The sequence below is a fragment of the Pinus tabuliformis genome, chromosome Q (genome assembly GCF_031772625.1).
Source record: "Pinus tabuliformis cultivar Carrire ecotype Pingquan chromosome Q, CPIR1, whole genome shotgun sequence".
Lineage (NCBI taxonomy): Eukaryota > Viridiplantae > Streptophyta > Pinopsida > Pinales > Pinaceae > Pinus > Pinus tabuliformis.
In genome coordinates, this window is record NC_142296.1 from 485,838,334 (window position 1) to 485,863,389 (window position 25,056).

At 38.7% G+C, this 25,056-nt stretch overlaps 1 pseudogene; it reads right to left on the reverse strand.

The window, feature by feature from the left end:
- Nucleotides 1-232: 232 nt before the first annotated feature.
- Nucleotides 233-22,780, reverse strand: LOC149220290 (purple acid phosphatase 22-like; annotated as a pseudogene).
- Nucleotides 22,781-25,056: the final 2,276 nt, after the last annotated feature.

The following is a 25,056-nucleotide window of genomic DNA, read 5'->3' on the forward strand; positions in this document are numbered from 1 at the left end:
TCCACATTTCAACCCACGTAATCGTGAAGTTGTACATATCTCTGCAACCTATGGATAAACCATAGCCACTGAAATATTAAGTAAATCTATTTCCCATCCAGCCAAGGGAAATGAGTTATGTATTGTCTTCTAGTCGTTTCAGTTCGTTTCTTGTTATGAGATTCCCGCGCTCATGGTTAAGAAAATCGTCCCACATTTACTGACAGGTTCCCTATAGTTCATTACTGTATCGTCAACTGACTGAATCATACGAAGTGGGATTTTCCTGTAATTTGTGACATGAGTTTGCTGAACTGCTGAGACTGGTCACCCAAACTTCATTAGATACCACTGACTCATCGTCCTGATTACGATGCCAAGTCCAATGTGTTGTTGAAAATGTAATTTCAACGCGCACGTACTACTCCAAAACCACCGAACAAAACCATAAAACCGGCCAGGATCATATCGCACCGCCATCCATGAAAAGTGGTTTCCGTATTGTTGAGCTCCGATGCGATTTGGAGGCGACGCGTGTCACCCGCATGACATCAGCAAACGAAACCCATCGGAAGTTAAAGCTCGGTGAAAATCTGCCTTCCGATATCCTCTCCATCGTCCGATCTGGTTGCGTGTTCTCCGCCGTCGATCGATTGAAGCTGCATACAAACCTGGGTCAATTCAAGTTTTGCGTGGAGTGTTTGTCTTTTCCGTTGACCGCCGTGGAGGAAAGGCTGAGGCCTTTATTGCATTTACGAAGGTTGGTGGAGGCCCGTCTTAAATGATTATGGGCACTCACGTAATTTTTGGTGGAGTCCCATTAATATGGGCATGGGCGCATAGTTTTAATTCTTTTTATATATGTTTTATATACTTTTTATACGGCATGTATTAAAACCAAAAAAAACGTATGTAATAAGTTAGTTTTTTTTGTGTTGACTTTTTTTTATGGGGCACACGGGAGGTAAATGTAATGCGTTCACAGCAGCATAAAAATATGATGGTGCAGTAAAAGAAATACACACAGTAGTGTGTAAAATGAGAAGAACCAGATGATGTAATTTCTGGAATAGCAAAAACCATGTGTGGTTTTGCACAAGCAGTGCATAAAGATAATGGTGGAGCCTAAGTTGTTTTTACACCAGTGAATGTAAATTTTGTTTTACAGCAGTAAGCTCATGTAAACTTTTGTTACAGCAGTAAGTTGTTTTTCACAGCAGTGAATATGAAAATGATTTTACAGTGGTAAATCTTTGTATCAGGTTTTAATGAATAGAATGTTTTTATGGTGGTGAAATACTCTGTCTCTCAGTAAATTTTTTTTTAGTCTTCCTGTGCACAAAAAGATCCTGGAGTAAAGTAAAACAGAGCATTGTCTCTGTGTGTGTGTTTGAAAATTGGTTTTGGTATTTCCCCAGCAAAAATACCCAACAGTGGTATCAGAGCAGGACCAGGCTCTTTAAAGAAGTTAAAGAAGCTGAAGGGAGAAGGTTTGTAGCTGCAGCAAAACTTCTCAGGCAGACAGAAGACTCAGACATCAAAGGATTCAGGTATTCTTCAAAAGCATTTCTTTTGTGATTGCAGAAGACAGTTAGTTGTTTTAAAAAAAAATACACAGTGAAGGAATGGCTAGCACAAGCATGGGTATGTTCAACACCCAGCTCCCACAGTTTAATGGGAAGAACTATGACTACTGGTCAATAACCATGAGAGCTTTATTTGCCTCTCAAGATTTATGGGAAATAGTTGAAGATGGTTTTGAAGAACCAGCAAATGAAACTGAGTTCAATGCATTAACTCAGGGAGAGAGAGATCTCCTGAAGAGCAATAGGAAGAAGGATGCAAAGGCCATTTTATTGTTGCATCTAGCAGTAGACCAGAGTATATTTCCAAGGATAGCAGCAGCTAAAACATCAAATGAAGCATGGAAAACCCTCAAGACAGCCTATCAAGGCATGGAGAGAGTGAAGACAGCAAAACTACAATTGCTGAGAAAGGATTTTGAGAACTTGAAAATGAAGGAGTCAGACAACATTGAATCTTTCTTCACTCATGTGATTGGTGTAATCACACAAATGAGAACTCATGGAGAAACCATTGAAGATAGAAGGATAGTGGAGAAAATATTGAGGGTCTTACCCTCAAGGTTTGATGCCATAGTCACCACCATTGAAGAGACAAAGGATCTCTCAAACTATTCAGTTGATGAGCTACATGCATCACTGATAACACATGAGCAGAGGTTGAGTAGGAATGAAAACTCATCTCTTGAGCAAGCCTTCAAGACCCAGATGTCCTTTGGAAGAGGAAGAGGTCAAGGCAGAGGAAACAAAAGAGGAAGAGGCAGAAGCCAGAACAGAGGTGGAAGGAACAGCTCATCAAATGCACAAGGAAGAGGCAGCAATCCAAATCAGAACCAAGGCCAAGGCAGCAGCCAACAAAGAGAACAGTATCATGCTCAAGGACAAAGGTATGATAAATCTAATGTTCAATGCTATTATTGCAAAAAGTATGGACATTATGCTAGTGATTGTAGAAAGAAACAACATGATATGAACACTAGACAAAATGCAAATGTTACTAGAGAAAACAGCAGTCAAAGTAATGTGTTGTTAGCCTGTAACATGGCTGAAACAAACAGTGAGGAAATTTGGTTTTTAGACTCAGGTTGCAGCAACCATATGACAGGGAATATAGCCCTCTTTTCAGCCTTAAATCAGAATTTGAAATCAGAGGTCACACTAGGAACTGAGAGTAAAGTGTCGGTTATGGGAAAAGGGGAGGTAAAAATATTTACAAAACAAGGAGAAAGGAAAACCATAGCAGATGTCTACTATGTCCCCGGAATGAGATGTAACCTCTTGAGTGTTGGACAGCTTATCCAAAAGGGTTACAATGTTTACTTTGTAAATGATGTGTGCACCATCATGGACATACCACCCAGCAAAAGATGCATTGCTGAAGTGAAGATGACAAGGAACAGGATGTTCCCTCTCCGGATCAGGGCAGACATGAAAAACAAAGGTGAAATTGCAGCAGTCACCCAAGAGGCTTTCCAAAGCGTGCCAAAGGATGAAAACTGGTTATGGCACTTGAGATTCGGGCATCTAAATTTTGGAGGCCTAAACTTATTGAGCAGAAAAGGAATGGTAAAGGGATTACCATTGATAGAGAAACCGGACAGCCTATGTGAAGGCTGCATTCTGGGAAAACAACATAGAGAAAGTTTTCCATCAGGGAAGAGCATAAGGGCAAAGGCACCCTTAGAGATTATCCACTCAGATTTGTGTGGACCAATGCAAGCTCCATCATTAGCTGGCAGCCTATATTTCTTGACATTCATTGATGATTTTACAAGAAAGACTTGGATATATTTCCTTAAAAACAAAAGTGAAGTGTTTGAGAAATTCCAAAATTTCAAAGCACTTGTGGAGAACCAAAGCGGGCTGCACATAAAAGTATTGAGAACTGATAGAGGAGGTGAGTATATCTCCAATGAATTCCTTAAGTTTTGTAGAGAAAATGGAATTCATAAACAGTTTACAACTCGGTACACCCCACAGCAAAATGGAGTTGCTGAAAGGAAGAACAGGACCATCATGGATATGGCGAGGAGCATGCTGAAGGCAAAGCATTTGCCAAATGAGTATTGGGCTGAAGCTGTACATTGTGCAGTGTATATTTTGAACAGGTGTCCTACAAAAGCAGTCATGAACAAAGTGCCAGAAGAGGCATGGAGTGGGAGAAAGCAAGGAGTCACCCACATGAGAGTTTTTGGGTGTGTGGCCTATGCACACATACCAGATCAGCTAAGGAGGAAGTTGGACAACAAAGGGGAGAAATGCATCTTCATTGGATACAGTGATGAATCCAAATCCTACAGGCTGTACATTCCATCTACCAAGAACTTCTTTGTCAGCAGGGATGTTCAATTCATTGAAGAGGAAGCTTGGGATGGAAGCATAGAGAAAACAGTGAATGTCAAGAACTGTTTGTCTCATGATGAAGATGAAGAGGAGGTGGCTGAAATGCATCCCCAAACAGCAGTGCCAACACAAGGACAGCAAGGGACACCATTGAGGATTAATGAGAGTGCTTCTCCAAGCACACCACAAGGAGGAAATTCAAGTGCATCTTCAAGCACTTGCACACCAAGTGAACGAGGTAAGAAGTTTAGAAATCTAAGTGATATTTATGATGAACGAATGAATTCCTTATTTGTCTTGTATTGTCATGTTGATGATCCTATTCATTTTGAAGAAGCTATTAAAGATAGGAAATGGATAGAAGCTATGGATGAGGAGATGAATGCCATAGAGAGAAACAAAACATGGGATTTGGTTGAGTTACCAAAAGGCAAAGAAGTCATTGGTGTGAAATGGGTCTATAAGACCAAGAGCAATGCTGAAGGCAAGATTGAAAGGCACAAGGCAAGGCTGGTTGTCAAAGGGTACAAGCAACAGTATGGGAGAGATTATGAGGAGACTTTCGCACCGGTTGCAAGAATGGAAACCGTGAGAGCAGTGCTGTCCATAGCAGCACAAAACAAATGGAAAGTCTACCAAATGGATGTGAAGTCAGCATTCCTAAATGGAGTGTTAATGGAAGAGGTCTATGTGGAACAACCTCTCGGATATGAGAAGAAAGGTGAAGTGCACAAAGTGTGCAAATTGAAGAAGGCTCTTTATGGGCTGAAGCAAGCGCCAAGAGCATGGTACAACAGGATAGACTCATATCTATTGGATAATGAATTTGACAAATGTGAAGGAGAACCCACCGTCTACATCAAAGAAAAAGATGGTAAAATTTTAATTGTTGTCTTGTATGTAGATGATGTTATTTTCACTGGAAATGATATTTATCTTATTGAGAATTTTAAATCAGTCATGAAGAATGAATTTGAAATGACTAACATGGGTTTGTTGAGATACTTCTTAGGCATAGAAGTAGATCAAAATGAAAAAGGAATTTTTATATCTCAAGCAAGATATGTAAATCAAGTTTTGGGCAGATTTAAGATGGAAGAATGCAAGGCAGCAATCACTCCCATAGTGACGGGATTAAAGCTCAGCAGAGAGGACAGCAACAAGGATTTTAATCCTAGCTTGTATAAAAGTATTGTTGGCAGCCTTATGTATTTAACAGCAACTAGGCCTGATTTAATGTATGCTGTTAGTTTAATTTCCAGATTTATGGAGAGCCCAAAGGAGGCACATTGGCAGGCAACAAAGAGAATTTTGAGGTATGTCAAAGGCACTAAAATGTTTGGAATTCTATATCATGCCTCAGAACATTCAGATTTAATTGGTTACACTGATAGCGATTGGGCTGGAAGTGTAGATGATCGGAAGAGCACTTCCAGTTATGTTTTTAATATGGGTTCAGGAGCCATTTCATGGGCTTCTAAGAAGCAGTCCATTGTAGCATTGTCTACAGCAGAGGCTGAATATGTGGCAGCGACAGCAGCAGCTTGTCAGGCAGTGTGGATGAGAAGAATGTTGAGAAGCTTAGGCCAAGAGCAGGCAAAAGCGACAGTGATATTTTGTGACAATAGCTCAGCTATTGCATTGTCAAAGAATTCAGTGTTTCATAAGAGAACGAAACACATTGATACAAGGTTCCACTACATCAGAGAATTGGTGAACAATGGAGAAATTGTCCTAGAACACTGCAGGACTCAAGAACAGGTTGCGGACATCTTGACAAAGTCGCTGGATCAGAAAAGCTTTGAATTTTTGAGGAAGTGTTTGGGTATGACCGAATGCCCAGGAGTTGAAATTAAAGGGGAGTGTTGAAAATGTAATTTCAACGCGCACGTACTACTCCAAAACCACCGAACAAAACCATAAAACCGGCCAGGATCATATCGCACCGCCATCCATGAAAAGTGGTTTCCGTATTGTTGAGCTCCGATGCGATTTGGAGGCGACGCGTGTCACCCGCATGACATCAGCAAACGAAACCCATCGGAAGTTAAAGCTCGGTGAAAATCTGCCTTCCGATATCCTCTCCATCGTCCGATCTGGTTGCGTGTTCTCCGCCGTTGATCGATTGAAGCTGCATACAAACCTGGGTCAATTCAAGTTTTGCGTGGAGTGTTTGTCTTTTCCGTTGACCGCCGTGGAGGAAACGCTGAGGCCTTTATTGCATTTACGAAGGTTGGTGGAGGCCCGTCTTAAATGATTATGGGCACACACGTAATTTTTGGTGGAGTCCCATTAATATGGGCATGGGCGCATAGTTTTAATTCTTTTTATATATGTTTTATATACTTTTTATACGGCATGTATTAAAACCAAAAAAAACGTATGTAATAAGTTAGTTTTTTTTGTGTTGACTTTTTTTTATGGGGCACACGGGAGGTAAATGTAATGCGTTCACAGCAGCGTAAAAATATGATGGTGCAGTAAAAGAAATACACACAGCAGTGTGTAAAATGAGAAGAACCAGATGATGTAATTTCTGGAATAGCAAAAACCATGTGTGGTTTTGCACAAGCAGTGCATAAAGATAACAGCAGTAAGCTCATGTAAACTTTTGTTACAGCAGTAAGTTGTTTTTCACAGCAGTGAATATGAAAATGATTTTACAGTGGCAAATCTTTGTATTAGGTTTTAATGAATAGAATGTTTTTATGGTGGTGAAATACTCTGTCTCTCAGTAAATTTTTTTTGAGTCTTCCTGTGCACAAAAAGATCCTGGAGTAAAGTAAAACAGAGCATTGTCTCTGTGTGTGTGTTTGAAAATTGGTTTTGGTATTTCCCCAGCAAAAATACCCAACATGTGTGTGTGTTGCATTGTATACTGCAAGTTCACCGTGTCCAAAGCTCGCTTCTCGGAAGAGAGACAATTCAGATTGTGGCTCCTTGAACCTGTTAATTAATCATTACCCAATTCAACAACCACGCAATAACTGAAGTCTATATGAAGCAAACCATCACCGTCATCATCATGGCCATTTTCAATGATAAATGAAAACGAAATATGAGTAACTTATAAGTTGAGACTGGTGGTTACAGGACATATATTAAAGCAAGCCCTTCGCGGTTGCCTCCATCTCCAATGGTAATGTAAATAGGTCCACATGAATCAGGTTTGTTGTTTTACACACGAGTCTTAAAGATTAAGACATTACAGGGAAAATCAGAAGAGAAAAATATTTCTATTCAAGGAAATACATTTAAGATAAATATTAATGAAATACTTACAAAGCGTTCATAAGAATGCACATGACCCGCAAAAACGATATCCACATTAGCAGAGTAAAGCAAAGGCTCCATGGTTTTTCTCATTTTCTCCCCTTCGCCTTGGTGAGCAGTATTTGTATTATACCATGGTGCATGTAACAACACAAAAAGCCAGGGCGTTCTCACTCTATTTACCCTTCCAAGGTCACCCTACTTTCAGCAATTTAATTTTAATTCATAGTCAGTACTTGATTTCATTCTTCTAACATACCCTCTAATTTTGCTTAGAACTATCAGTCCAATAATTAGTTATTATAACTAACGTTACCTTCAGCCATCTGTACTGGTTCGAATCCTCCCCATAATCTGCGTAGGAACCCAGCATGACAACGTGCACTCCTGCAACTTCAAAAGAGTAATACAAGTTTGATGTGGAATTGATTTCTTTATATGGCATTTGCCACCTGGCATTATAAGATCTAAATGCATGATCCATCAAGATGAGAATTGTTTCAGTTTCATGGTTTCCTTCTGTGACCATCCAGGGCCTGCTGCTTGCCAGAGGTTCCACCAATCTCCCAAACGAATCCCACAAAGGCTGGTTGTTATCGGCATAGGAGAGGTCACCAGGCATCAGGAACACATCATGATAACTACCTTGAATGTGTTTTAAAGCATAGTTACCAAATTCGAATTCGAATTCGATTCGATACGGAAAAAATTCGACACTATAAAATTCAATACGGAAAAAATTCGACATTATACGTCTTACAAATAATTAATATTCTTTTTTTTAATATTGGATTTATCTTTTTTTTTTCTATTTTTTTATAAGTCTTATCCATTGTAAACTGACTTTTGCTATTTTATAATTTTTTATAATATAGAAGTTACTGTTTTTCTATTTTTTTTTTTATAAAAGTTGTCAATTTGGAACTTACCATTTTATATCTTTTATAGTAATGAATTTTTCCATTTTATAAATTTTTGCAATATAGAAGTTACTGTTTTTCTATTTTTTTTATGGATCCGGATATCATGATGACTAAGCAATATTTTATATCCCCAAGCGAGGAGAAAGTCAAGGTGGTCGGACTTGATCTATCAATTCGAGAGGCCTCTGATGTGATGGTTGGTGTAGGAATCGAGAGGCCTCTGATGTGATGGTTGGTGTAGGAATTGATATGTGAGTACAAGTCGGTTCCCTCATTTCTAAGTCGTCCATTTTACGAAGTTGAGTAGATAACAAGGCCTTTTCTGCACATGTGATTCCTAGGGCTTGTGGAGTTTACAGAAATAGTAAATGGGCAATCCTGCATTTAAATACTCCGAGGAGAGGAAGAGCCCTAATTCTCTTCTTTCTTCTCCTGTTTTTTTTTAACTATTAGGAAATGACGAGTAGGGACTTTGGTTATTATATTTGTTGTAAGGTACCTTTGACCAGAGGGTACCTGCAATCGATTTATGGAATCCAAGGGGGGTAAGGTTCGAAGAAACTGAAGCCCAAAAAGCGCTCATTCCAAGCAGATCCTGTAGGGGAGAAGAGCCCCGCGGGCAGCGACAACAATTTCTTTTATTAAACGGTGGGAGAATCGCGAATCATAATACTCCATACGCTCTCAACCCACTGCGAAAACGCCAACGTTAATTGTGAACCTAATATCTAATACACCGTACCGAACTCGAATTGACGTATTAATTCGCAAATGAATCGAACCGGCGAATTTTCGAATTTTTTTCTGCAGTACGGCCGAACTTGGTAACTATGTTTTAAAGTTGATTTTGTCCATCCAGTTTGTCTGGTAAGATAGAATCAATAGAACTATACCTACAAAATAATTAAATAATTATACGAGAAAAAAAGTTTTAGTATATATATATATCTGTTTGAATATTTGTTGAAATAAAAGGACATCAGAACTGTGAGCCTAAATGTTTTCAGCAGTTCTCCTAACTGATCTGCCAAAGAATAAGTAAAAATATTTTATTCTATTTTATAAAAAGAAAAGAAGAAAATGATAATATCTATGCACCGTAAGATTACTACTAAAAAAACATAGCATAAACCAGAAAATTAATCAATTCGATCGATAAATTTTGGTCTGATTATTTTAAATTTCTTTTTCTAAAAATTAAAATTGAGAAAAACTACTACCAACAGCAAGCCAGCTTGTTACTTGACAGAGCCTATACTTCTTTTAAAATTTCATACAAAGCCCATTTAAAAAAATCAGATCAATCCCATGTGCAATGCTTCTCAATCCTGAGTGTTTAAAGATTCAGTAATTTTGTGTTGAATTTATTTAGATTGCATATTTTTAAAATATTCAAGAATTCAAGAACTTTCCTGTTGTCTGTTGGATTTCTACATATTCCTGAAATCTTCAATTTATATAAAAATGATCATATTTCTCACGCACTTGGTCTATATTGCATCTAAATATTCCTGAAATGTTCGATCTACATAAAAATAACCATACTTCTCACTCTGTCTATATTGCTTCTAAATGCAAGTCCCAATGTTTCTCACCCCGGTATAGGTGGCCGATTAATTTTGAAATTTTGATTTGGAAAGTACAAAGATGAAGAAAGTAAAACCATACAAGAAAAAGCCTACACAGCCCTTTCTGAGAAATATTTATAATTCTGACTGTTACACATACCTGCCACTGAAAAGAATATGGGTAATTGTGACGGCGGTGTCTTCAAAGTATACTCCGGACCATGCCCTCCACATCGATAATAATACACAGTATTAGCTTCAAGTGGTCCAGTCACAACGTTGTGAATGTAGCCTGATCTGTAAAACAGATTGGTGTAGGAAGAAGCAATCTCCCCAAATACAGAAGAAGTGTACTCTCCCGGAGATTTTCCATACTCAACCATGGAGGGTACATCTTCCTTTGTAATCCACGTTACCCTCATACGATCACCTCCTACCAGAGAAATGTGGACCTGCCATTGCAATTCATACAAATCCTTATCAAATTAGATATGGTAAGTGGAATATTCCCAGGGATACAAAATCAATTCAAGAATTCATAAAATAAAAGGATATTGGTATCGTTGCATTGAAAAAAATATTTAAATTCCAAAATACAAAGCATGTTTGAACTCTGTACCTATTGACAATAAAGTGGAGAAGGATCAATTGAGAAAGATTATATAGATCAATAAATAGATTAAGAATTATGAATGGTAGATTGAAATATTAAAAAAATAAAGGACAAAACATGTTTTGCAAGTTCCTCATGTGTACCTACAACACCATCAATTCCATCAGAATAGTTAGAAAAGATCTAGATGATTTGAGATTGAGGAAGGTTTAGCTTGAGAACCTAAAAATAATTATTGCACTAAAGGATGAACGAATTGCAGATTATCAAGGCTAAAGTTAAACATTATATGTAATATATGCAACATTAAATAAAAGGAACATACTTAATTAAAGGATCCATATATATTTTGTGAGATTATATCATAGCATAAATTGGAAATCTTTGGAATGGTTTTATGTTAACTGGTGATGAGTGTACATCGACATATTGCACAAAATAAACCATCCAACATACATGGGATGAATTGTAAGGGTCAATAAGCCTCATCTGGAAAATTAAATTATAAAATTTCTAAATTCTAAGTCTTGGGAAGAGTCGAAGGAATTAGGATTTACTGATAGAAAATCAGTACTAATGGAGACAAACAAAGTTCTAACTAAGAAAATTAAAAAAATATATCAAAACAACTGCAATATAATGGAAATAATTATTGAGTTGTTCATAAAAAGCTTTAAAAATTTGAAGGAAATGGGTTTATCCACTTCTAGGGAAATAAAGGAAATTTAATTTCATAGGAGTCTTACAAAGAACTTATACTAAAGAATGGAATTAAGGTGGAAATTTTCATACATGACTAGAGATTTAAAAGGTTAAACAATTGTCGATAAACATGTTTTGTATAGTCTCAACTTATGAGAAATCGTCTAAATTAGACATTGCATATAGAAAGGTGGGTAGATACAATTATTTTATCAATGAAAATTGGAATTTGATAGCTCAGTTTTCCTTGTGAAAATTGGACTAACAACTAGTTAACATAAACTTAGAGCAAACAACACATGCGAACAACACAACTAATTCCTATATTTTTATTTTTGATGTCTATTTTTGTAATTCTAGTCTAGGAAAGTTGCTACTTGCAACGAATTATTTTTAGATTTTATTTTCATATAAATGCAAGGAAAAATTCAATTCCATTGGATGGAAAGGTTTGTATTCACTAAAGATTATAATTTTGGAGAATATTATTTTTATCATATTGTAACATTTAGTCCTTCTTTTGGTGGTCGTCCATGTTTAAATCCTTGTAAAGTCTTCTCTTATTAATCAAATGGATTTTTCACATATATACTTATTTCTATGTGAGAGTAAATTTTAAGACTAACCATTGGGTATTACTTCCTGTAATGTCCCCAGAAAGCTGTAAATATTTTATTTACCGTAATAAGAAAAATCGGAATAATTATCGTTATTACTTGTTTAAGTTGAATAATATTGTTAATTATTGAAAATGAAAAATGATTTAAGTATTAGCAGATCTTGTAACTTCTCATGGAGGGAAGTTGAAAAAGGTAGTTTCTGGAAAAACCCTAACTAGCTCCCCTAACTATGAAATGCTTCCAAAGAAAAGGAAGTGGGGGGAGGAAAAACATCGCTGAAATGTAAAGTGGTAAAAAGGGAAAAATTGCTAAGTCTGGTGATGACCTGTTAGGCCCCTATACTACTAGTGTAACCCCTTATTGTTATTAGTATAACCCACTTATTATATTGTTGTACCCATGTAGTGCCCATATTGTTACTATTGTGCCCCATAGAAGCCCACTATTGTTATTATTGTGCCCTTACATTATTATTGTTATGTCGGCTCTGATTATGTTATGACCCCTTAGACTCTTATATATAGAAAGGAGGTCTTTTCATTTGTATCATCGAAGAATTGTTCATTTATGTAATGTAAAGGAGGTTTCCCCCTCGAAGAGGTTGAATTCTAAGGCGTTGATCTAACTTTTCTATCTTTTCTTGAGCTGGTTTCATAACATTTGGTATCAGAGCTTTGGATTCTAGGGTTTCGCTGCTCCAAACAGGTCATCGTGGCATTTTTCGCTATAACTTTCTTTCTGTGACATTTCAGAAGTCGCAAAAAAAACCCATTTGAGAAGAAATCATGTTGAACCTTGGGTCCGAATTTCAGAGCTTTTCGCACGATATTTGTGGAGATATGATCTGAGGAAGTTGGTCTTTTTGCAGACTCCTAAATTACATTCAAAACAGGTGACCTGGGGAAAATCGTCATAACTTTCTCTCTGGGGATCGGATTGAAATTTAGTGAGAAGGTAAAGAAAGAGGACGGACTGTAGTTTTCTGTATATCTTTTTCAGATCCAAAGGTGAAAATAGTGACACATGGCACTTCATACAAGTTCGCTCTTCTGGAAAGGTCTATAATCCGGTCATCTTGGGAGATTGTGCATAACTCTTTCTTAGAAAATCGAATTTGGATCAGACTGGTGGCATTGGAAAGAGGACACAGAGGGCTACTACAGGTCACAATTTCAGAACTTAAAGATCTAAAAGTACAGAGTTATAATCGTTTCAAGGTCAAGCTCCTAAAATAAAGAAAAAGCAAGATGAGGAAGTTTGATGGCAAGGATCTGGTAAATTGGATACTTCATATGGAGCAATATTTTGATCTACATGGTGTACAACTGTTACAAAAGGTATGTATTGCATCTTCATATTTAGAACTAGATCAATTTTTATGGTACGAAGGGCTTTGTTCTCGTAAACAACTTGTTAAATGGTCAATTTTCACCGAGGAAATGATAGCACATTATGAGGATACAAAGAGCAACACCTTCTTTAGAGCAACACCACAACAATTGGAAAGAGTAAAATGGCTTTGTGACATAGTGGAAAGAAAAATTATGGAAACCAAGAAGCGTACCCCTCACAACTATAAATATGGAAGTGTTGTTTCTCCTAGCCTTCCACAACCTACAAGGGTTACACCACAACAATTGGAAGAAAAAAGAGAAAAAGGGCTTTGTTACAATTGTGATAGAAAATGCACTACAGGTCATAAGTGTGTTGAGAAGAAATTATTTTACATAGAATATGAAGAGGAGGAAGAAAAGGATCAAGAAACATCAAAAGAAGAAGATATCCGCTAGGACCCCACCCTAGAGAAAGAAGAAATGAATCAAACCATATCTTGTAAAGCATTGGCAAGAATTACCACTCCTCAAACTCTCAAGATAGAAGGACATATCAAGAAGAAAAATGTGCAAGAAGTGAAAGATCACATCGAGAAAGAAGAAATGATTCCAACCATATCTTGTAATTCATTGTTCGAAATTACCACTCCTCAAACTATCAAGATAACAGGACATATCAAGAAGAAAAATGTTCAAGAAGTGAAAGATCACATCGAGCATCAAGAAATGAATCCGACCACATCTTGTAAAGGATTGGAAGAAATTACCACTCCTCAAACTCTAGAGATAGAAGGACATATCAAGAAGAAAAAGGTTCAAGCAGTGAAAGATCACATCGAGCATCAACAACAAGTTCTCCAACTTTTAAAGGATAATGCCACTTCGGTGCAAAATCAAACGAAACAACAGGTAGATAAACATTGTAGTGAAAAATGTTTTGATGTAGGTGATTGGGTATTTTTACTGCTACATCTCAAGCAAGCTATTTATGAGAAGGAAATGTTGGCAATACTACATGCACTTAAAAAATGGCGACCTTACCGAATGGGAAGACTCTTCAAGGATGAGGATGTGGAAGCATTGTTTTGTGCTATTTATATTATCCAACCAGATTGGATAAATGAAGCAAGGGATGAATGGAAGAAGGACGAAGAAGTATGGCCACTTATTCAAAAGTTGCAAAAGATCCCAATTCAAACAATATCGCCAGAAATTGAAGAGGAAGGAAAATTCATATTGGAACCTGAAGCAATCAAGGAAACAAGAACCCGACAGCTACAAAATCGATCAATTTCAGAGTATCTCATCAAGTGGAAGAACTTACCCACTGATGATTCCACATGGGAGGACAAAAATTTTATACAGAAGCATCAAGAACTACTCAAGCGTTGAGGACAACGCTTTTTGAAGGAGAGGGGCATGTTAGGCCCCTATACTACTAGTGTAACCCCTTATTGTTATTAGTATAACCCACTTATTATATTGTTGTACCCATGTAGTGCCCATATTGTTACTATTGTGCCCCATAGAAGCCCACTATTGTTATTATTGTGCCCTTACATTATTATTGTTATGTCGGCTCTGATTATGTTATGACCCCTTAGACTCCTATATATAGAAAGGAGGTCTTTTCATTTGTATCATCAAAGAGTTGTTCATTTATGTATTGTAAAGGAGGTTGCCCCCTCGAAGAGGCTGAATTCTAAGGCATTGATCTAACTTTTCTATCTTTTCTTGAGCTGGTTTCATAACATGACCAGATAGCATAAGCACTGTGTGTGAGCAACTTGCAGAAGACAGAGGTCTTGTGAGCAAGCTATGGGGTAGATTTGGTCCTGAAATACAAATCTCATGGACGAGAGGATGACTAGCGACGAAAAACAGAGGTGATCTCTACCATTGGAGTTCTTTACTTTAAACCAGCTCAGGTAAGAGGTACTTTCTGGGAAATTAAACTGTTGCACAAAATTAAATTATGTGTCTTTTACTGTGAATGAAATGATGTAGAGGAGTGCCTAAGGCTGAAGTGATATCTGGAAATATTAATAGTAGGGTTCTGTTTGTATTTTATATAACGAAAACAAAATGGTAGAGTCAGAAACCTTAAGTATTAGTAATCTTTTACAATAGAATTAATAACTGTCGGAGTGGGAGAATTTCCTGTAATCTGGAACATACTAGTTGTATAATTAAGTCTGTACAAGTCTTTTAATGCTAGAAAATGGATTATTGTATAATCATTGTTGTAACGAACTAGTAAACAATTTCTCTATTGATTATGTAAAATTTTAGAACTACAAATTAGGAATTTAATTAAGAATGCTAAGAATTCTAGTAGCCAAAATAAGTAAAGAGTAAAACCATCAGGTAAGGTAACCCCAGATTAAACCACAGAGAGCCGAAGAATGATGCCATCAGAGGGGTCGATATAGCAGAGGTTATAAGGGTGGAAACCCTAAAGCCACCCAGGGCTAGTAAACCAGAGAGTGGACTGTTAAATAAACCCTAAAACCCTACCAGGTCTTCCTAATCCCTACATGGGAATGAAACCGCATAGTATTAACTTTGACAGAACAAATCCCCAAACAAGTTAACTAAAAGTACTAGATATTAAATCGGAAAAGCAGAGAACTGTAGATATCCTACTCTCGCAAACGACAATTACCAAATCGATCTCAACTCAGAGCCGCGTAATTAGAAAGAGATAAAAATAGGTGAAACCCTGACTCGGGGTTTCCACAAAAAAATTCTATCTATTCCAAACAGTACTGAGATTTGTGAAAAAGAATATTATGGAAAGTTCAAGGAACAACAAACATATTTCATTTATACATCGAACCAGACTTCAATTTACATTCCGTATAGCATATAGCAATTCATACATAGAACTAGACATCAATTTATAATCCATATGGAACCAAAATCATAGGCATAAGGAAAAATGGAAACGGCTTCGAACCCCAAGAAGTCTGCCAAATTGGATTAACATTTCTTAAACAGAGAGATGTAAATCTTTCACAAAAAAATATTTAACATAGAAATTATGTCAGCGCTGCCATAGTCTCAAGACCCGCAGCCGGTTAATAAAACCGTCGATTATACAGAGGGAATGTTCATGCTTACATCTCATAACAACTGTAGGCATTCGTCTGATAACTAACAACTAATAATTGTGTGATGAGACCCCGATTTTACTGCAAACCAGGAATAGAAAAGCTAGTAATACTCAGGAGAGCTAAAGCTCTAGCCTCAAGCAACCAATGATCTAGGTGGATATTGGTGGCCACCTGCCAAGTCCACCTGGACCCCCACCATTGTCTTTCTCAGCATTTTCAGTTTCCTTAATTGTAGCACAACTTACTATTTTTAGCAGTTTTTCGGGTCCTGAACTTCCGGAGTCGTTTTGAGGCCCTAAACGATGTTTTTTGGGGAATCCGGGGGCAACATATGGACCGATGTTGCCCGTTCCAACAATGATAGTGCTCGGATAGATCTTACTAATGAGCTATTGTACGCGTCAAACGGAGATCATATGCTAAAGTTACGACCCCGGGAAGTTGATGTACCAATTTACCCCAAACGGGGCCCACAGTTTGGCGTTTCATCTCCTAGGGTTAGGTTTTGGAATGTTAAGGGTTTTTTCCATTGTTTATCAACAATAAATAGGCCTTCGAGCCTCATTGTAACACAGTTCAGAGGCATGTAGCCATCACATCTCTTCTCAGAGATAAGCTACCATCGCCCTAGCTGGTTTATTTCCATTTCTGGTTGTAAGCATATTTCAGTATTTTCCATTAATGAAATGAAGTATTATTTCCACTGCATCTTTGTGTATATGGTTATCTCTGTAATTTGTTGCGTTCCTGTTTAAATCCGGATCAGTGGTATCAGAGCGGTCTGCTTTTTCTCTGTTTTTCTTTGCATGTCCCCGACAAGGTCAGGATATAAGGAGTTAGGGCTTGAACTGGTTGAACCTTTGCAAGACCAGCCTCGCAAATCCCGACGGCCTCCCATGGTGGACGAGAAGAAAGATGAGGGGGCAGGAGATCCCATCAAAATCTTGCTCGAAGAAGCCCTCGAGCAACAACGGAACGCGATGATGGACAGCTTTGCCCAGATCCTTCAGCGGCTACCCAGAAGCGCCGCATCGGCTTCCAGCAGCTCCTCTGGAAACGCCACACCCTTTAAGGTACAAGTTAATTTTGAAATCCCCATATTCGAGGGTCAGATAGACGCCGATGCCGTAGATAAATGGTTAAATCTGCTAGAGGGTTATTTTTCTGTTCATGAATTTTCGAGTCGGGAAAAGATTGTTTTTGCTCTTCTCAAAGCAGCCCCCCACGTCAAGGACTGGTGGGAAACCTACTGCGAGCAGAAGGATGAAAGTACTGGCTCACTATTTTCAGCTGCACCCACCTGGGATTCGTTCCGGGATGCCATCAAGGAGCAGTACTACCCTGTTGGAAGCTATGAGGGTGAATACATAAAGTGGACCACGCTGCGGCAGGGAAGGGACCAAGACGTGCCGGAGTTCACCAATCTTTTCCATACCCTTCGCACAAAGTTGGGTATCAAGGATTCGGAGCAACATTTGATACTCAAATACCATGGCTGCCTGCACAAGTACATCCAGGAAGAAATACAATTCCTAAACATCCCCTCGCTCGGCGCAGCATACCGATATGCTGTCAAGATCGAGCAGAAGTTTAAACAAAAGAAGCGAGACTTTGGATCTGTGAATCCAAAGCAGGGGAAAGGTGCCCCTAAACCACAGAACAAAGGACAGAGCCAAGGCGGGACAGCCCAAGACAACCAGCCGAAGCTGCAAGCAAAGAACAACGCCGCGCAGCCGAGAAAGGACACTGGAAAATGGTGCGAGTTCCATAAGAGCTCCACTCACAACACAAGTGAGTGTCAGGCCAAGCAGTCACTAGTGGCTAAGCTAAAGGTTTGAGAATCAGATGCATGTTCCGACTCTGAGTCAGAACCCGATAAGGGGTATGAAAAAGGGAAGCAGATCATTGATGCAGATCCCAGCGCCACTGTTGCTACTGCAAAAGATCCAGAAAAATGAACCTGAAGATCCAGAGGAGGAGGAGCGTCTCTTCCACTCCCAGATGTGGGTAAAAGGCTCCCCGATACAGTTCATTGTTGATAGCGGGAGTCAAAAGAACCTCATTTTGGCAGACGTCGTGAAGCGGTTGGGCTTACCAACCACAGCACATCCACAACCATACACCATTGGGTGGCTTCACCAAGGGCGAGACCTTCGAGTGAGTCAACAGTGTCGCCTTCCATACAACATCAAGCCCTTCACGGATGAGGTATTGTGTGACATTGCTCCCCTTGAAGTTTGTGATGTATTAGTAGGACAAACATACTTGTGGAAGCGACATGCTGTGTATGAATCAAGGCCCCGTGCTGTTATTATTACATTGGGAAATAAGTTGTTCAGGATACCAGAGGTAGCACCACCTGCCGCCATCTCTTTGATTACTGCAAAACAATGCTGTAAGATCATTTCCAAAACCAAGAAATTTGTTTTCCTGATGATACGCCCTCAAGGGAAGAAAAAGACAGTGGCCGCGGCCTCCAAATGGGGTCCCTCTACAAGACAGCTACAGATGGACAAGATTGTGGAGGAGTACGAAGACATCTTCACCTCCCCGGAAGGGGTTCCTCTGCACTGTCAAGTCAAGCACTCCATCGATCTGACCCCAGGTGCGTTGCTACCCAATGGACCAATTTATCGGCGCTCCGTTCTGGAGAACAATGAAATCAAGAGGCAGATTCAGGAGCTCCTGCAGAAAGGTCACATCCGTCCGAGTTCATCGCCCTGTGGAAGCCCGATCATGTTGGTACAGAAGAAGGATGGGACGTGGAGACTCTGTATTGACTATCGGGTGCTGAACAAGATCACTGTCCATAATAGGTACCCGATCCTGCGGATTGATGACCTCCTAGACCAACTAAAGGGGGCGAAATATTTCAGCAAGATCGATCTGAAGTCAGGATATCACCAGGTACCAATCAAACCCTCAGATGTGTGGAAGACTGCCTTCAAATCCAAGGAGGGCCTCTTCGAATGGTTGGTCATGCATTTCGGATTGACGAATGCTCCTGCAACCTTTATGAGGCTAATGGATGACATCTTGCGGCCATTCACTAACTCCTTTGTAGTAGTATACTTGGATGACATTCTGATCTTCAGCCAGAGTTGGGAAGAGCACCTCCACCACATCCGACAGGTTCTCCAAACACTGCGGCAACACAAGCTATGTGCCAATTTGGAGAAATGCACTTTTGGCATGACCCAGGTTCAGTATCTGGGATACATCATTGATGAACAAGGGGTGCATGTCGATCCAGCCAAGGTCCAAGTCATTCGGGATTGGCCCTCTCCAACCACTCTAACAGAGCTCCGCAGCTTTCTAGGTCTTGCCAACTTCTACCGCAGGTTTGTGCTGGGGTTTTCTCATATTTCTTGGCCCTTCAGTCAAGTCACCAAGGGAGGGGCGAAAGCAAAGTTCTTTTGGTCTGAATCGCAACAGAAGGCATTCAGGGAGTTGAAGGATCGCCTCTACATGGCACCAGTGCTCGCGTTACCAGATTTACAACAACCATTTGAGGTCGAGACAGATGCCTCTGACTATGCTATTGGGGCAGTCCTTACTCAACATGGACATCCAGTGGCATATCACAGTAAAACGCTTTCAGACACAGTCCGGAAGTACCCCACTTATGATAAAAAGATGTATTCCATTGTACAGGCCTGCCGACAATGGAAGCATTACATTTTGGGGAAGGAAATGGTCATCCACACAGACCATTGACCCCTGCAGTTCATACAGACCCAAGGGAAATTGCAGAATGATCGCCATCAGAAGTGGTCTACATACCTGCAACGGTTTCACTTGAATATCAAGTATAAAAAGGGCAACACCAATAATGTTGCAGATTGCCTCAGTCGACCACCGATCATGGCGCTGACCACCGTGCTCAAATCTTGTGGGCACGAGACTTCTGATTGGCCACTTCTCTACAAAAGTGACCCAGAATTCGGCCACACATACCAGACACTCTTGGAGGGTCGGCAGGTTGCAGATTTTCACCTCCAGGATGCCCTATTATGCCACCTCGATCACCTTTGTGTTCCTTCAAGCGAGCATGCCAAGATGATTTGGGAAGCACACTACAGTCGGGCTGCTGGGCATTTCGGGGTCGAGAAAATAGTGGCAGTACTGCAAAATTATTTCTATTGGTCGAATCTTCGACAGGATGTTGGGAAGTACATCCGATCATGTACTGCCTGTGCCATTGCCAAACCGACCATTAAGAAGCACGGCCTCTATACCCCGTTGCCTACCCCTAGTCGACCTTGGGAATCCATCTCCATGGATTACATGTCAGGACTTCCTTCCACTAAGCATGGAAATGACTGTGTTTTTGTGGTCGTCGACAGGTTCTCGAAGATGGCCATTATGGTGGCCTGCAAGAAGAACATCACAGCAGAAGCCACTGCTAAACTCTTCTTTGAACGAGTGTGGGTGCACTTTGGGATCCCACAGTCTATCATCTCAGATCGGGAAAGTCGGTTTCTCAGCACATTTTGGTCCAGTCTCTGGTCAATGCTGGACACCAAACTCACGAAGTCCACAGCCTTCCATCCTCAAACTGATGGCCAGACAGAGGTTGTCAATAGGATGATTGTGCACATTCTGCGCATGTATAACTCAAAGCATCCACGCACATGGGACGAGAGCCTCCCCTATGTTCAGCACAGCTACAACCGAGCTCTTCACAGCTCCACTGGCCATATCCCTTTTCAGGTGGGTTTGGGATTCCAGCCACTATGCCCCATTGATGTGGCCATGCCACTTGCAGCTACTCACATGAATTCAGCTCATGTCCAGTCCGAAACAGATAAGGCCACCAGCTTCATTGAGCGCATCCAACATATTCACCAGCAGGTCCATGACATTCTTGAGAAATCAAATTCCAAGTACAAGCAGCGACATGATCAACATCGGGTGCCACACAAGTTTCAGGTGGGCGACAAAGTCTGGTTGCATTTGCAAAAGGAACGCCTTACTGGAGCCTATTGGAAATTGAGACCACTCCGATATGGTCCTTACACCATTACTAAGGCTATGGGAGACAATGCATTTGAGCTCAGCATTCCCCCATTCCTTGGCCTGCACCCAGTGTTCAATGTGGACTGCCTTCGGCCATACTTTCCACCATTGCTAGACACATCCGACATTGCAGAACAGCTCAAACCCACAGAATTAAATCCAGATTGCATGGAACAAGCTGCAACTGATCGAATCATGGACACACAGATCAAGAACACTCGCCAACAGAATATCCAACTGTATCGAGTTGTCAAAGCAGGCCAACTCCTTCAGCAGGGCAAGTGGCTCACCAGGGAACAAGTTCAGCAGAAGTTTCCTCACCTCATGGAGGAGCTCAACGCAATGGGGACCATTGCTTCCTAAGGGGGGAGGAATGATCCAGGTGGATATTGGTGGCCACCTGCCAAGTCCACCTGGACCCCCACCATTGTCTTTCTCAGCATTTTCAATTTCCTTAATTGTAGCACAACTTACTATTTTTAGCAGTTTTTCGGGTCCTGAACTTCTGGAGCCGTTTTGAGGCCCTAAACGACGTTTTTTGGGGAATCCGAGGGTAACATGGGTCCAATGTTGCCCATTCCAACAATGATAGTGCTCGGATAGATCTTTCTAATGAGCTATTGTACGCGTCAAACAGAGATCATATGCCAAAGTTACGACCCCGGGAAATTGATGTACGAATTTACACCAAACGGGGCCCACAGTTTGGCGTTTCATCTCCTAGGGTTAGGTTTTGGAATGTTAAGGGTTTTTTCCATTGTTTATCAACAATAAATAGGCCTTCGAGCCTCATTGTAACACAGTTCAGAGGCATGTAGCCATCACATCTCTTCTCAGAGATAAGCTATGTAGCCATCACATCTCTTCTCAGAGATAAGCTACCATCGCCCTAGCTGGTTTATTTCCATTTCTGGTTGTAAGCATATTTCAGTATTTTCCATTAACGAAATGAAGTATTATTTCCGCTGCATCTTTGTGTATATGGTTATCTCTGTAATTTGTTGCGTTCCTGTTTAAATCCGGATCAACCAAAGAGTTCTTTCTCTGTCAAACAAGCACTAGACCGGAGATAAACCTTACCTGGAAACCCTCGGGCATTGAAAACATATGAGGAAAACACCTTATGATCACAGTTGTAAACCCCAATCTTATAGCCAAGTCTCCTACAGATTAAAAATACATTGCATTCCTTGTTAGCAACAGGGCTACAAAGGCAGAGAATAAACAATCAACTATAAAAGAAAACATAACATAGTCACATCTGTGAGCTATGCTTACCCGGGGTACACTCGGCAGAGTGAAAATCTATAACCCAGTTCTGAGAATCCTCCACTTGCATTGTAGCTCTGGATCGATAGACTGAGCAGGCCTGCGAGAGGAGAAGCAGAACTGGAGCAGGCGTCGAGGAAAGAAAGAGTAAAATGAGGCACCACTTTCGAAAATAGGGATGTGTAATCCTCCAGACAGAGCCCACCCGTAGGATTGTGATCCCAGGTCTTCCACTGTCGATGAGACGAGAGACCCGAGAAGCACAGTGGTAGGACAGGCCTGCCCGTGCCACGTACCAGGACGAAGCAGGAAAATTAATGTCAAAACCAAAATATCAATGCCAATGTAAAGTTTAACAAGTTGTAAGCCGGGTTGAATCAAACAACATGAGCGCTTAGCCCTAGGACTGACAGCTAGTGATATGGATGGGATTCCCATGGCACGAGTAAGATTAATGAAGCCCATCAAACATTGGCACTTAAATCCAAAAGAAAAATGATGACCCAGAATTTTAATCAGAGATCATATCATATGTATACGAATGTACTTACACCTTTAAAAGTAGAGAATAGTGTTGTGACAATTGAAACGTAAGTGTATATAAATCTAATGTCTATGTTGACAATTTTTTTTTTTTATATATATGATCTGCAGTCGTGACACTTCCCCTTTCACACATGTTTATACAATATTTTAAAAAAAAAATCACCTTAATTCAATTTGTCTCTTTTCTTTTTTCATTAAATTATTGAAGTAAAATTTATATAAAAAGTAAAATATATTATGTAACCCCTAAATTCCTATACTTTGCACCTATTCCAATGCTTTGCACCTATTCCAACCCAAAGAAGTTTTGAATATTAATTTCATGTTTTAAATATTTTATGTTGGTTGCTTTATATTCTTCTAACTTCGATTTATATTAATTGATGTTTTAAACATTTTATGTTTGTTCCTTTATATTCCTCCACCTTCCATTCTATCACAGTCATAATTGAATGATTTCTTTCCATTCTATCACCATCATAGTTGAGTGATTTCTTGAAGACTAGTAATTGTAATTACATTGTACCGAAAATCAATGAGGAAGTGTTCCCTTTATATTCATCTACTTTCTCCTTTTACCACATTATTGTCTGTCATAATTGTGTGATTGCTTGAAGGCTTGTAGTTATAATTATATTGTCCAAAAAAAATATAAAATCGAAAATATAAAATCAAATCAATTATTTGTGGTGAATTAAAAGAAAAAAATCACTCATAAATTAACATCTTCCCAGTTTTCCTTCTTTCATCCCCATGTAACATTTGCGTTGTACTATTTGTCCACTCTACTTTACATGAATGAATCAATAAATATTTTTAATCTTAGGTATATTGTCAAATAATTCAAAAAATCGACGTCGTTTATGATTGAGATGGTTAAGAAAACACTAACATTTATATTACTAATTTATTATTTATAATCAAACCCATAAAAAATTATTATTTACAATTAAAGAAATTGGAAAAAAAAAATACAATATCAAGTCAAGTTTTAATTACGCCTCGATATAAACGGATTTATACAATTTAAAGATATAAATGAAAAATAAAAATAAAAAAATTTCGATAACATACTTGTTTTTAATAGATAATGTATAAATAAAAAATAAGAAACCTAATAATGTAAATTCTTTATTAACTAAAAACACATCTCTTTACTTGGATGCGAAGATATAGGGTGGCAGTTGAAGGCGAGGTGGATGGAGGTTCGAAAATTCTTGGTGGAGCTTTATGACAAACGTTGGATCAAGGTATAACTCTCAGATCGAACTATTACTTATCATAATCATTAAAAAATAATTGGAAAAGGACTTTGTTATCTCTTTTGAACTTTCATAAAATCAAGCACCTCGATTGAGGTATATAGCAAGATGGAAATTCTAATATTTGATCGAGGTATCGAATTTTGATGAGGTTTGGTCATTGAATGCGTAATTTTGGAAAAAACACCCTTGAGTGGAGTTGCTTGAAAGATTAAAAATTATATTAATAAAAATAAATTTAAGTAATAATGATCAAGTAAAATAGAGGTATTGGAATTTATGTTTTCGTGATTTATATTTTAATACAAAATAATTTTTTTGGAAGAAATCAGATAAAAGATTTTGGTCATCTTCAGGTTAAGATGAAGAAACAGATCTGGGAAGTAGGTTAAATAAGAAAACAGGCAATTCCTAAAGGCTAGATGAAAACGGCTAATTTGGCTAGGAGAAGAAAAGTGAAATAAATTTTCTTTTTTTGATATCTATATATATAAATGTATATTTTATTAAATATCTACTTATTAATAAAGAACTATATTTCACTAGGGTTCTATTTAATAATATTAATTATTATTATTATTTTTCTTCTAACGACTATATTTAAATGGCAAAATTAATTTATTTTATTATTTTATTTAATGGATCTGAAAAGGACTAAGAAACAAGGATGAAACGAAATTTCTAATTAAAGGATAAGTTTAGAAAAAAAAACATTAAAAATGAAAAGTAAAAATAACTATGAAATAAAATAATAAAAACTAATAAATAAATTAATGAGGGTATACCTCTTTACTTAAAAAATAAAAAAAAAAAAAAAATTCAAATATAGAATAAATTCAAGAGGGTAAACATATACCTAAGGAAAATTTAAAAAAATAAAAATAAAAATAAAAATAAATAAATATT